At 33.3% G+C, this 15,944-nt stretch overlaps 1 protein-coding gene across 2 annotated transcripts in view; it reads left to right on the top strand.

Moving 5' to 3' along the window:
• Positions 1-15,944, top strand: part of LOC115218667 — a 35,257-nt gene that overhangs the window by 3,631 nt on the left and 15,682 nt on the right. For both annotated transcript variants that reach the window (XR_005001702.1, XR_005001703.1), the window contains exon 2: positions 8,717-9,214. The gene's annotated coding sequence lies outside the window, so the exon portion shown is untranslated. The remainder of the gene's footprint in view (positions 1-8,716; positions 9,215-15,944) is intronic.

Below are 15,944 nucleotides of genomic sequence, written 5' to 3'. Positions count from 1 at the left end.
CTCCTGTCTGTCTGTCTGTTTCTCTCTCCCTCCCCTCCCTCCTCCTCCTGTCTGTCTGTCTGTCTGTTTCTCTCATTCTCTCTCTCCCTCCCTCGTCCTGTCTGTTTCTCTCACTCACACACACCTGTAGGTAACAAGTTCAAAAAGAAGTTATTATTGGGCGCAAGATAAGTCCGGGAGTGAATAAAGATATTTAATCTATGATATATTTTATCGTACTAACAATTATGGATGAAATGCTTTAAATAGGCGAAATTAAAGAATATGTACACTCGGTATTTAGGGTTAGGGATTTTGTCACGCCGAAAACGGGTGGTGTACGTATTCTTTACCTCCACCCTTATATATATATATAGTTATTTCTTTTACGTTATTCTAATGGGATTATTTCCTTGTTCCCATCGCTTGTGTTCTAGATGCAGTACCTCTATGAGTTACGTATCCCAACCGCATTATTCTACTCATGTTGGAGACTAGATTGATACAAACTTTTAGTGTGTGTGAATTTTAATATTTGTTCTTTGCTTTTACATCGAGTTTCCATAAAGAAAATTCAACGTTAAACTGAATGATTACTCAATACTTTTTGTAGAGTATATATTTATCATACGTTTACAAGATTGGTGGTGACTGACTTTGAAGTCACTGTCACTCCTATTCTTGTATATGTAAAAATGATAATATTTATAAATTGTATAAGAAAGTGAGATGATAAAGAGATAAGCAATTATTTTATGACTTCATTAGCTTACAGATGTTTCTGCTATAAGATGTAATGGAGTAACGCCTTAAAGCTTCATTGGAGCTATAAGGTGGTACTCAGGCACTCAACTACGAGTCCACTGCATCTTATAGTTGAAACAGTTGTAAGCGGCGAAGTTTCGCATGTCGTAGCTCAGATTTCCGTCGATTTCCGTAAAAAACTTTTATTTTTTTACATAAGTAATGAGAGCGAAAGAGACTAAGAGGAAGCAATTTTATGACGAGGGAAGTTTGTCTTTGAAGTTACCGTCTAGGGGAAGCATTGATGTACATGTGTGTGTGTGTGTGTTTGATGGGGTGTGGGAGACAGTATGTTGTGTAAGTGAAGTGCTTCTGTTAGTGTGTGCGAAGAGACAGAGAGAGTAATGTGTGAAAGAGAGAGATAACTAATTTTTTACTCGGTGTATGTGTATATGTATGTATGCATGTATGTGTGTGTGTGTATGTATCTATGTATGTGTGTGTGTGTAAGTATGTGTGTGTGTATGTATGTATGTATGGCCGATTCATCGTAATTTTTTACTCGGTGTATGTGTATATGTATGTCTGCATGTATGTGTGTGTGTGTATGTATCTGTGTATGTGTGTGTGTGTATGTATGTATGTGTGTATGTATGTATGGTCGATTCAGTGTAATTTTTTACTCGGTGTATGTGTATATGTATGTCTGCATGTATGTGTGTGTGTGTATGTATCTATGTGTGTGTGTGTGTATGTATGTATGTGTGTATGTATGTATGTATGTGTGTGTGTATGTATCTATGTATGTGTGTGTGTGTATGTATGTATGTTTGGCCGATTCATCGTAATTTTTTACTCGGTGTATGTGTATATGTATGTCTGTCTCTTCGCACACTAACAGAAGCACTTCACTTACACAACATACTGTCTGTCTCCCACACCCCATCAAACACACACAGGCCGACTTCAAAGAGAAACCTTCTCGTCGTAAAATCGCTTCCTCTTAGTCTCTTTCGCTCTCATTACTTATGTAAAAAAATAAAAGTTTTTTACGGAAATCGACGGAAATCTGTGCTACTACAACCGAAACTATGCCGTTGTAAGCTAATGAAGTTTATAAAATAATTGTTTATTCATTTGTCATCTCACTTCCTTATTACTGCTCCAAATATATAAATTATATATATATATGAAAGAAAGAGAAGACTTTGTCTTGTCCCTTTATGGTACCGTTTATATCTAACTCGACAACATCAGGTGTTGTTTCACTAGAACATGTATTTGTGGCAAATAATACTTTTAGTACATAATTTACAATAGATGGATAGGTGTTCTCGCCTTGTTTGTTTGTTATCACAACATTTTGGTTGATGTACCCTCCAGCCTTCAGGTGTTCTGATGGAATATCGAACCCAACCCTTTATTTGATTAATGGGGTACACTGTTCTCCTTCCTAAGATATGTTGCTGATTTTATTTTTCTGTTGAGCAAAACCACCCAAAGAAGAGAATATGACCAAAAACTGTGTGTACTCTATCCCATGTAGTTGTGGTAGGTTTATACAAAGGCAGAACATGCTGTCCCCTTAAAGTAAGGGTAGAGGAACATCGTAAAGCTTTGACACAAGGATATGTTGAAAAATCGGGTATAAACAGTCATGTATGGTAAAACAGAGACCACTTCTCCCTGTAAGATGAAGTTAAAATAATTGACTGAGAACACCACTGGAAAATATGAAAATTAAAAGAGGCTGCACATATGCTAGGATGCAATAACCTCCTAAGCAGACCTAGTGGAGATATGAATGTAATAGGGGAACCAGTATTAAGAAAAGATAAAATACTAGGTTTATAAGCCCTAAAATTCACTCTGTAATTGCCCACAGGCATATAGTGTAGTGGATAAGAGCGTGGGCTACTAACCTTTGGATTCTAAACTCCGTCCCGGGCAGGGACTTGAAAACTAATATCAACAGAAAAATAATATCAGCAACATACCTAAGGAATGAGAACAGTGTATCCCATTAGTTAAAGGGTTGGGTTCGAAATTCCACCAGAACACCTGATGAAGGCTGTACGTAATCACTCATCTCAAAAATATAGAATAATACTTTTAGTGTTGAAGAAATTAAATAGCTGCCAAACAAAGTCCATGACCTGGTTTAGATTCCCAGATGTAGCTAGTTTACTTTGCTTGCGTTATAAACTTCCCAACTCTTTTTCTCTGTATTCCACTAATACTTTTGGTTTAAGCCTTCCCAAGGAAAACTGTAGATGTCTGAGATTTTCAGCCTCTTTTAAACACCGACAGTCAAGATACAACATACTATATATTGAAGTATTCAAACATTAAATTTCCTTGAGGGAATTGTTTTTGCTTCAAAATTACTTAATATTTATTTTTAAAACAGTGTCACAGATTTTATATAACATAACAAAATGTGTGGGTAAAGTATTTTGTCATTCTAGATAAGGCTTAAATATATGAACACTGAAAAATAATTACTTTTCAGCAACCACCAGATACTTTGCCATAGTTTATTTTTCCTGTTGATTTGACATTTTATTTCTATTATTTTTCTCTTATTACTTGTTTCAATCATTGGATTGTGGTCATGCTGGAGCATTGTCTTGAAGTGTTTAGTTGAACAAAGCATCCCCAAAACTTATTTTGGATCTTCTGTGTTTGGCTGCCACTTTTCAATTTCTTCAGTTCTTGTTCCATTGATTTCATATTTGGTGTATTGGTATAATTTTGTAAAGTAACTATTGACATGAAATTCATTTTTGCCATAAATCAATAAATAATTAATAGCTTTTGCAAATAATCAATTGAAAGTCACAGACATAGGTATCTGCTTCCATAATAACAAGCCAATTTTTTACCAAGCTGCTTACTCACATGTTCTTTTTGTTGTTTATTAAATACTTAAAATGCATGCAGTATGGGTTGGTCATGAGATGTGCTAAAAATAACAGTTAAATAGGCCTTAACTTCTGCACCAAAACTTTTTCTTTGGTTTTTGCATTATTATTTGAATTTCCATGTACAAAAAACAAATTCAAAAAAATTTCCTGAAAATTCTAAAAAATAAAAAAAATTTGAGGGGGTTATATGACGTGTGTAAAGCGGAGTTCTGCCAATATTTCATTTGTTTGTAGTTGACAACATGTGCTGTCACGCACAAAATGACAGCTTCCAAATCTTTTCTGACCAAGTAAAAATGATCAAACTTTAAACCTCGGTAACTTAAAAAAAATATTTCTGACAAAATTGAATTCGCCCCTGAAATTCTGTGTGGAAAATTACATCAATACATCAAATTTTAAAATTTTCACTAAACTTTGGCTGCACCTGTGGAGATTTTAAACAGAAAAGCTCCTTTATTTTTTTAGTTTTGGATTTATATCAGTCTGTTTTGTTGGAATGCTGAGCTAGGGGAACATAAATCAACACCAAATGTCCAGCATGTGGGGAGGGCACAAACACTAATATATATATATATATATATATATAATAATAATATTAGGGAGTAATATTATTATTATAAAGGTCAGATGAGCAGTTTCTATTATAGCATTAGTAAAAGTGGCAAATAGAGGGATCTTACAGTGTATCAGGAGGATTAGTGTCCAAAAGGTATTAACTCTTTTGTTACCATATTTCTGTGGAGATGCTCAGTTTCTTGGAGTTAATTTTAAATTTAACAAAGAATTGAGTAAAATAACTTAGCTATGATTAAGCTAGTGTTAGGAACATAAACTGTTTGATTTGCCTAATAGTGGTTTTATCTCTAATTTAATATAATATATATATATATATATAATGGGCCTCCACATAGTTTTGGTTTACCAAGTTCACCCACAAACGTTTGATGTGCCTGGAGCTATTGCAGAAGACAATTACGCACAATGCTGTGTAGTAGGATTGAACCTGGAACCACATGATTGCAAAGTGAGCTTCTTAACCATACAGCCAACCTGTCCCATTTTTTTTTCTTATCCTTTATAAATTGCTTGCATTTCAAGAAGCATTCTCTTAGACCTTCGAATGGTTCTGAATAACATTAATGCAGTGAACATAACATTTTAAGAGGTTTACAGAAAGGAACGCATGAAATGTAGAAGGTATGTGAATAAATGAAGTGGCTGCAACAAATAATTTTGTGAAGACGCAGAACAAAGGATTAAGGGTCAGATGAGCAGTTTCTATTATAGCATTAGTAAAAGTGTCAAATAGAGGGATCTTACAGTGTATCAGGAGGATTAGTGTCCAAAAGGTATTAACCTTTTTGTAACCATATTTCTGTGGAGATGCTCAGTTTCTTGGAGTTAATTTTAAATATAATAAAGAATTGAGTAAAATAACTTAGCTATTATTAAGCTCATGTTAGGAACATAAACTGTAACTTGGTGGAAGATTTTAATTAGAACTTTTGAAAACAAGACATTTGTACTATAAAGCCTGAGGCAGTTTCAGATGGACTGGTGTCAAAAGGGTTAAAGTGGAAGATTTGTTGATTAGGTGAAAGGCATACAAATGCAATCTTGCATACTTATGATGTGAGAAAATGCATCTGCCTACATATGAACTTATACCTCATACTGATGTATACTCTACATATTGATAAGTCTTCCAAGTGCAAGTACTTCACTTTATAATGATTTAATATAAAAGAAAAAAAAACCTAATCCTAATTCAACTTGGTTGAAAACAGAAAGATCTGGAATTCAAAGTACACATTTATTCACTCCATGCAAAATAAGTTCTCTCCTTTGTAACTATGTGTTCAAGTTAGTGGCTAACTGCATTTCTTCCAACAATCTTGCATCCTTCCCCTACTCAATCCAAATAGCTGTTTGTAGCGCCATCTGGCTGCCAAGTTTTTTTTAAATTGACTATCTGTTTTACCTCCAATTTCTCCCTCAATTCAATCAAATCACATTCTGATGAAATTTTCTCTGCCATTCTGTCTTCTGTTTTCCTCAGCCATTAAGTTTGTAATGTTAAATCCAAGGTCCAAAATAAAACCCCAGCAATGCACTCTAGGATTTTCTAATGCTATTATCAAATTTTTCAGTTGTTTTTCTCAATGGTAATTTAGCCAGAATTCTTGATTCTTGCAGCAGTAAACTTCATCTCCCAGAAAGAAAGCTACTGACACTAATAGCTATTAGCATACTGTCCATACCTATTATATTAAAAGTGAAGGGGAAAAATCATTGTTTACATAACTTTAAATCTCTCTCTCTCTCTCTCTCTCTCTCTCTCTCTCTCTCTCCATGATAGTTTGATTTCTGAGCCCCATGACCATGAAACAACTGACACATGTACTTGTAAGAAGCCAATTATATTTTTATAGTTCAGTATGGTTATTCAGGTGTCAACCATAATATATCTAATACTAAACAAAGGTATCAGAGACAGTATACAAAATTTGGCAGCAATGCAAGATTAATGATAAACAAAATGAGCATGAAATAAAAATATAGATATTGAGAAAATTGGTTGAAGACAGAAGCACTGCATCATTTGACAACAAAAATAGAACTTGAATTAATATTCTCAGTCTTTGGTTTCTGTAATTGGTGTGTTTAACAAGCTGTCTCATTACACATCAAAATCCCCATCAAACACCTGTATTTTTGTTTTGTTGTATGGTATTGAATCTAGGATATTGCTCCATGGTGATATGGATATTCTGGTGGTCTTTTTAATAATTTGACTGAACCCTTGTACTACCATGGACTAACCCTCTGTAATCTCTCTATATATAAACGGCAGTTTGTCTGTCTGTGTGTCTGTCAGGTTGTACCCTCACCCTGACCACGGCTTTCAACCGATTCTGATGAAACTTGACACACACATAGCCCAATGTCATAATTCAAAACTAACGCAGTGAAAATTTTGAAAAGTTCCCCCAGTTCTGAAAAAGTATTTGAATAATTTGTGGCTGCAGCAGCTATTAGCAGAAGTGGCGGTGTTGGGGGTAAAGTCTCGAATGTAATTTCTTCCTGGTAGGAATTGGTTGGGTTGAATTATCGATAGCTGTTTAATAGTTATTTGGGAGTGAAGAGAAGACATTGCAACCTACACATGTGCCTTCGTTCCCTAGAGGGAAAGGACTAGATTGGGATTAGTCGTTGCCTACTAGGGGCTCTTACATACCCGGGCAACGCCGAGCTATGCTGCTAGTATGATCATATTTCACAAATTTACTATTGCTTGCTAACCCTTCCTGAATGAATTTAAAACCAGTCGCTATATTAGTATGGTCTTAGATGGATCATTCAAGGTTGCTATATAAACTACATACATATCATATGCAATAAGAATGGATAATACATAAAAGCTTGCTAAAAAAAAAACATCTGGAGAAACTACAGATAACTATTATTGAACATCTGGCAAAATGATAGCTAAGGAAGGAAATTATCCATGGGTCTTGGGTCTGTAAAATGTGGAGGTGGATCAAAAAACCCTCTTAATCACTCCCTGCTTAAAGGATTCATTATAATTGTACGATAGAGTACCTAGTATCTGTAGTTATCTGGAAAACAGTAAAAATACAAAAGAATTTCTAATCAATTCATGAATAAGTAAAGTCATGATTTCAGCAGTGGGTCATACAGCTTTATGTCACTGAAACTGTTCATAAATTTACTTAGCAGCTGATTACAGGAAATACATGTTATTCATAATTTTACATCCATTTTTTTTATGCTTGCATGGGTTTGGTGGGTCTTCTGTAGCACAGTATTTCACACATTATGGTTGTTTGTCATCTCCTTCATGAGGTTCAGTCTTAACCCTTCTACTCATGTCTTCCTCTTTTGTTGGTTCCTTTCTCTTAGATCACTTGACCCTCCCTTACTCAACATTCATCTTTCGTGTTCATCACATGCTCATAACTGTACAGTCTCTTTTATATATTATGTCTGATTTCTCTTATAAAGTTTAAGATGCTACAAATTTTTTGCAACTGAATATTTCAAACATTTGGAAGACATGTTAGATATGTACCAATAAAGATTATGGATAAACAAATTCTCTTCTTCACCTATAAAATTTCCGGGATTAGATTCATTTTGTAGATCCTATCCTAAAGCTTAGAGACTGCCAAATAAGGCAAAAAGAAATTTTAGCCAAAATTGAAGTCAGCATTTCATAGCTGAAAGTATTTTTTGACTTTTTAAAATTACAATGATTAAAGCTGTCCCTGAACTTGTTAACCTGTTCCTTCTATCATACTAAATTGTTAAAGAGAAATGAAAAGTAGATTTAACAACTTAATAGATAGGAATGTCTGGATCTAAGTTATCTGATGCTGCAACTTGAAAATCCATAGAACAATGATGTCAAATATTGTATCAAAAGCAAAATGTCCATAGCTAACATATGAAAATTCAACGAATGGAGCTTAGAATTCCAAAATATTTTAAGAAACTGGTCTTAATTTGGAGAAGTAAACCCATCAACACATATTTTTTATTCAAAAAAAGTTTATGGTTTTATCTTTGAACACAAACCATTATTAGTAATATTTATTCCTAGAAGGGGTGATCCAATGACAAGTGCAGCAAGAATTAAAAGATTAAGTACTTTTTGAACTGAATTCAGAGTACAATAATACTTTATGCTCTTCAGAACTGGTTTCCTTTTTCTGATATCCATACAGTGTTTCTCTCCCTACACTCTACACCAAATACTATATGCAATCAAGTGAAGTTCACCATGTGCCCTCTTCCAATACTTTAGATCAAATTTTTTTACTTCACTAGTTTCAGGTTTTTTTTGTGTGTTCTCAAACAAATGCCTATTCAGGCCATGGCCATTGCCCTCTCTTCCTTGAATACAATAATAAGATGTCTTTATTAAGTTTATAAAATAAATTATATTCTATTTTATATTCAAAATTTGCTGTACTGTGTATGTATCCACACACTCTTATACATTAATAAATGTATGTATGTTTATGTGTATCTCGTTTCAGAAAAGCCATTATGAGTAAAGTTAAAAAGGTTGCCAGTTTTACTGTATTTTGTAATGATTATAAAAATCGACTGACAACAGCTTATCCTTTTCTGACGCTGGATCAGATACAACAGAAACTAAGAGAAAAGTGGAATGATTTAAGTCTTTCTGAAAAGAAATATTACAGCAAAGCTGTGCTCTGTCAATCTGTGACAAAAAGCAGCTCAAAGAAAAAGCTCTGCAAGCAAAAGAGAAGCAAGCCAACAAAACCTGAGAGTAACAGTCAACACCATAATTTAAATGAGTTGAATCTTTTCGAAGATGATTTGTCTGGACCATCTGATGAAAATGAAGACAAGGTTTTCACAAGTTCTAGTCCAACTGAAGAATCATCTTCATCATCATTTCAAAGAAGCAATAGTAAGACATACATGGCTTCCAGATTGAAGTTCAGCTACTCTGTTCCGGTGGTAGTTGATGAAACTCCTTTTGTACAGCAGGGAATCTTAAAGAAAAGGTAACTCATTTCTTCATTTATTTAATTACTTCAATCTGAATTATTGTTATAAAGTAGCATTGGTCTAAGGTAGCATAGGAGCCTACAGAATGAAACAAATACAAATTTATTTGTGGTTTCAATTGGTTCAGAATACATTACATCTTGCTTTTTTGTTAATCAATTATTAGTATTTTACAATAGCCTGTCAGGTTTGAACTGTAAGTTTTTCTCTTATTATTCTCCTTCAGTTTCAATGATATTGGTGAAGTTGCTGGCGTTGGATAGATAAATCTGCAATGTAGCATTTTTTTGTATATATATATATGAACAACTATATATAAACAATGCTAATATTGTCTTACATATGTATGAAATCTCAGATTCTGTAAAGCAGAGGAAATGGTAATTTGTGATGTTGAATCCTTTTATCAAGAGAATTTATGACATAAATATAAATGTTTGTAACTATAAATCAAAACTGAAATGTAGATTTTGTTCACCAGGAATTAATTGGTGCATTGAAAAAGTTGTAGAAAGAGAAAAGTATGTAAATCAAAAATGGTATACATCTGGTAGCTTACCAGTAAAGCATGTTCACTTTCACAGTGTTCGTTGGGTATTTGGTTAATGTGTGTGTGCTTGTGTTTGTGTAAAATTTTAATTTATTTTGTTCAAAGATAATTTCAGTAAATATGGCAGATTGAACATGGTAGGTGTTAAATATATAATTTATCTAAAGATTAAGAATGTTAACCGATCGAGGTTTTGTAGTTATTGAGTCACATGAACTGAATTTTTAACTGAATCATCAAAAACTAGATACAAATATTGGCATTTGGAATAGTATAATTTCTCACTAGATTTTATATACTGTGCGATTGAGTTTTATATATAAACTTTGTGTGGGAGTTCTTTTTGAATTTCTTATAAGTTTTTACAATAGGCGCAGTACTTCAAATTTATAAATGAAAATTGTGTGACATTCAAGCTTTTATTATAACTATTTGTAGCATAAGTAAAATGAAGTAAATGGCTCAAGGGTAGAACTGAAACTGGGTCATGAATCCAACAAACAAAGAGGTTATCTCTATTCTATAGTACTCAACACTTTATTTTGATGTTGTAATCTTTTATTTTGTATGATAGCATAACATCTATTTTTATTCATAGCTGAATGCTATAAAATATTTAAGAGCTGGTCATCTAATCTTTTTAGAAGGATTTTTGGTTTCGTTCTGTTTCAGGGATTAATATTCTCTTGGATTTCAGTTGGTTTGCTGTTGAAGTAACACACAATCAATGCAGATTAAAGTAATGGTGTTGAAGAAGAAAGATTTAATCTAATGCATCACAATGGGGTCTAGTGAGTAGTGTACTGTTTGTGCATCAATATAACTACATGTTGTCTACTGATATAAAGTAAAAATATCACCTCTAACAAGGAAACAGCTTGTGGGTATATAATTAAAATGTGATCAGTAGCAGATTTAAGTTTACGAAACAATTGTAAATAACTACTCCAATTTAAATATTTTCTTTTTTTGTTGTTATGAATTTATATAATTTAGATAGAATTTCAGTAGCCTTGATATAAACTTAGTGGCTAGCTGGCTTCCGTGCCGATGGCACGTAAAAGGCACCATTTGAGTGTGATCATTACCAGTGTCGCCTTATTGGCACTTGTGCCGGTGGCATGTGAAAAAACATTCGAGCAAGGTCATTGCTAGTACCGTTTGACTGGCCCCCCTGCCGGTGGTACGTAAAAGCAACCACTACACTCTTGGAGTGGTTGGTATTATGAAGGGCATCCAGCTGTAGAAACTCTGCCAGATCAAGATTGGAGCCTGGTGCAGCCATCTGGCTTGCCAGTCCTCAGTCAAACCATCCAACCCATGCCAGCATGGAAAGCGGATGTTAAACGATGATGATGATGATTGTTTTGAATTAATCATGCATTATCTCTTAGCTTCAAGCTTTCAATGATGTGATTGTTTGTTTGTAAAATTATATTGCAGAATAGGAGGGAAAAGCTGGATCTATCCAGTTTCACCATAAAACAGGTAGAATATTTGAGCCAGATATGCCCTGTTTAAATGCTAAAAGGAAATATATCTCTCTATATATAAACGGCAGTTTGTCTGTGTGTGTTTCTGTGTGTCTGTTAGGTTGTACCCTCACCCTGACCACGGCTTTCAACCGATTCTGATAAAACTTGACACACACATAGCCCAATGTCATAATTCAAAACTAACGCAGCGAAAGTTTTGAAAAGTTCCCCCAGTTCTGAAAAAAATCGATAAATTCGACATGGGGTCGAGAATCAGAAACACAAACCACAGACTGTCTAGGGGACGCAACTCGACCTTTTTAACTAAAAAAAAAAATTTACCATCATTTTTTTTTCCATTTTTTGGCTATAACTCTCTAAAAATGCTTTATAGTTATTTCCCTTAAAACCCGAGCAACGCCGGGCGATACTGCTAGTGTATATATAAAACTGGAAAACGATAGCCTGTTGGCTATTTCAACTGCTTATGTCTCATCAGGTCTGAGTAAGCTTTATCTAAAGCTGTCTCACCTTGAATCACTTGTCTGCAAATTGACTTTGAGGTTATGTTTGTATTATGAGGTCATGTTTAGTGTAACATGGAATTTTCTTCATGATGACTGTTGTGGTCTCACAGTAGCAGACTGGAGGTAAAAAGTGCAACAAGTCAGTTTGCAGATGTGCAACTTGAGCTGTGACATTTGTGACAGCTCCAGGTTAATGGGTGTATGTAGTTGATGAAATCCATTACGTCAAAACAATCGATTGCCCTGCAATCTATACTGAAGTGTCATTTGTCACTTTACTGTGTTCTTTATATAATAATTTCTTAAGTGACATGCATCAACTTTTACATGATTTGACAGTAACCAGAACGTTGTATATTGTTGTTGTGACATTTGTACTGTGTATCTGTGTGTGTTTTGATGAAGACTGTTATACTGTTTAAAACAGTAAAACCTCACCACTTCAGTGTTAATGAAATACACTTGAAAAAAATATAAAATAAGTAGAACTTATCAAATAATAATATAAAAATATACAATGTTTAAAATCAGGTCATCTTCCTAGAAAAATAAATATTCATTTTCATTCATTTCAATTTTGTTTCATCTCGTTAGCTTTTATGAATTCATGCTAATTGCAGAAAGTTTCGAAAACATAGGCTTTAATTAACCTTATAAATGATGCATCTAATTTTTTTTATCATAGCATCAATAGAATCTGAAGTATCTTTTCAATTTGGTCTTAATTGACGTAACCATTGAAACTATTTGTTAGCATTGTTAATTATTATTGATAATTAAAAATTCTGAGTATACAGCTGGCTGTGTCAATATTCTGCCATTTAAGTCGGACTTTCCTGCATTTGCTCTCTCTTAATACATTTATGCATTTCACCAAGACTTCTAGCATTTCATGATAGTTTATCTTGTTTCATTGTTCACTTTGTAGAGCATTGCTGGCTGTGTTTCGCAATCTTTTGACTCACTCAAAAGTATGTAAAAAAAAAAAAAAAGCCCCAGTTTGTTTTAACCCTGTAGCATATAAATTGGCCATATCCACCCTAAATATTCCACTTGTTTTAGGTAAAAAGTGGCCAGATATTGCCTCTCACACCAACCCTACAATGTCACTTCAAAATTAAACAATCACATCATAGTGGTCTCAATTCTACAAGATAATACATGTTTAACCCTTTCATTACCAACCTGGCTGAAACTGGCTCTGGCTACAAATGTCTTGTTTTCATAAGTTTTGAATGAAAATCTTCCATCAAACTTTAGTCACAATTTATTTTCCTAACACTGGTTGAATGATAACTAAGTTAATTTACTAAATTCTTAGTTATATTTAAAGTAATTGAAAGAAACACAGAGCATCTCAAAATAAATACAGTAACAAAAGGGTTAATTCAAAACAATGTAAATAAATAAATAAGCATTGCATTTAACAGAGTAATCTGAATACTGAAGGGTTAAACAAAGAAGGCACTAATTTTAATACATAACCAATCACATTGCTGTGTTATTAAATACTTAGTATTAATTCCTTTGTCACACCAGGTAAAATGCTTAGTGGCATTTTGTACATCTTTACGTTCTGAGCTCAAATTCTGCCAAGGTCAACTTTCATCCTTTCAGGGTTGATAAAATAAGTACCAGTTGAACACTACGGTCGATGTAATTGACTTAGCCCCTTCCCCAAACCTGCTGGCTTTCTACCAAAATTTGAAACCGATATTAATTCCTTTGCTTCTATCAGATTTATGGATTTGTATGGTTTTGGCTGTATGTATCTGTTTTACTCTTTTGATAAGAGTACAAAAGGAAGGGGAAGGTTTTGTTACTTTTGTGATACTGAGATAAAAAATTCTAGAAATGTGTTAACATAATGACAATAAAAAGGATTCTTAAGGTGGTGAGCTAGCAGAATTGTCAGTATGTTGAGGAAAATGCTTAGTGGTGTTTCGTCCATCTTTACGTTTTGAGTTTAAATTCTGCTGAGGTTGGCTTTGCTTTTCATCCCTTCTGGGTCAATAAGCACCATTTGAACACTGGGGTTCAATGTAATTGAACTTACACTTTTCCCCAAAATTACTGGCCTTGTGCCAAAATTTGAAATCAATTAATAGGATTCCTCTACTTATTGGTGCACAGCTGAATTTTCTCATACTCTATAAGTCTCCCAGATTTATTTGTTTGAAAGTAGACCTTTCAAATCATTCTATGTTAAAGATATATTTACAGTTCATCAGGGTTTTTTGCTTTCTTTCACTAATTTCAGTTTGTTTTTGTGAATAGAAGACTCATTGATTCCCTTGGTAGACAATGATTTACAGTATTTTAAACACACATTTAGGAAAATTTATGCTATTAGACAGCATTTTAAGTAAAATATATTGTCTGAAAGATAATGATATAAAAGAGAAAGAAATCATTTCAACTTATGGATGTCTTCTTTGGGATTATAATGAATCTGTAATGAAAGCTCATTTAAAAGAAATAATATTTCAGATCCAAGTAAATGTAAGTTTCTGTAAAAGTTACATAAAATGGTGTTTATACTTTTTACATAAATGCTGTTACAAAGTCCATTGAAACACCACCTAAGAGTGAATTTCTAAGAAGTGTATTATTTATTAATTTCTTAGAAAGAGTGTCAGTTCAATTTTCTCAGCTTTCATTTTTTTTTTTTTTTTTTTTGATAAATGCAGTCAAGTTTTTTTTTCTTTACTTGTTTTATCTCAGTAGGTGGAATTCAGGACCTTGAGTTTCTAAGTTATCAAGGACTGCCAGATAACACACTTTTCCATAATGTTTGGAATAACGCTTTAGTTTCTGTATGGGTAGATGATATTAGGTCATCACTTAAAGTGGATGGTACATTGTTTTTTCTTATTATAATAAAACTAGAGGACAGAGCTTTGTTATTAGTAGAAGCCACTTGGGAATGTGCTTGTGTGCTAAGAGGACAAACATAAAATATAATACTGAACACACTAAGACATTAAAGTATCTAGTTTACAATATTATGTATTACTAGATTACCCGTGACCCAATGGGACACCAATAGTTCAACTGCGTATCTCGGGAATTTGTGGTCAGATTTATGCAAAATTTCTGTTATTCCATGTGTATTCACATTTCTATGGTACCTTACTTTCAAAGCATTTTCCCCATTATATGCTGGCTATTTATAAAGGTACTTGAAAAAACCACGTATCTTGGTAACCCATGGTCCGATTTACGCAAAACTTGTTTTATTCCGTTTGTATTCACATGAGCATCTGATTCATCATGTATTCTGCTTTTATCTCTTTCCCTCTGTTTTTTTCCAGCATTTCTGCAAGTTTTTCTCTGTATTTTTATTCAAGTTACTTTACAATGCTGTAAAAAGAATGTTGTTTTTTTTTTAGTCAAACCAAAGGATCAGTAGTTCTCAATCTGGCCAAGACACTTGAAATTGCTTAGTTGCTTTAGCTTGTGATCAGATACCATGAAGTACTTTTTTCCATTGTAGGCAAGGTATACTTAATGTGTTTTGTTAGCTATCAGCTTTGAATTCAAATCCTCCTTTGAATGGAGGTGAGGATGGCTGTATCAGAAAGAATATTTCTCTAAATTGATTTATATGCTAAAAGCAGGGCACCAATACACTGAAAGTGTTTTATAATGCGAGTTTAGAAAACGCTTGCAAAAAATAAATTATTAATAAATTTCCTTTTTTTAATGACTTCTATATCTTCAACTAAATGTGAATACTTTACAGTTAATCTTATATTACACTGTGTCTCCTCTATAGTATTCTTAATATCATTCATCTATTAATAAAACATTTATGATTGTCTGAATGAAAGTTAATTTAATTCAGTTTGCTGAATATGTAATGTCTAAAGGTGAAATAGAGGAAGAGGTAGTATGTGAAGTAGTCCACAGATTCTTATAAATAATCTATACTTAATTAAAATAGGATTTATATTTTCCCTTCTATGCCAGTTTCTTTATTTGATCAGTGCAAACCTTATTTTATGGAATTCACCATGTATAACAAATTGAAGCTTTATAGATTTTACGTCTTCTGAAGATCCTTAATATTGATGTTGTTTTCGAAGGATATCAAATTGAATAGATGTAGCTCCCTGTTCTGTTCCTTTTTATCTTGGTTTTCAATTTCACAGAATCAAAGAACTGGCGTTAA

Source organism: Octopus sinensis, linkage group LG13 (genome assembly GCF_006345805.1).
Source record: "Octopus sinensis linkage group LG13, ASM634580v1, whole genome shotgun sequence".
Taxonomy (NCBI): Eukaryota; Metazoa; Mollusca; class Cephalopoda; order Octopoda; family Octopodidae; genus Octopus; species Octopus sinensis.
The sequence above is the reverse complement of the archived record's forward strand: the minus strand, read 5'-3'. Positions and strand labels throughout refer to the sequence as shown.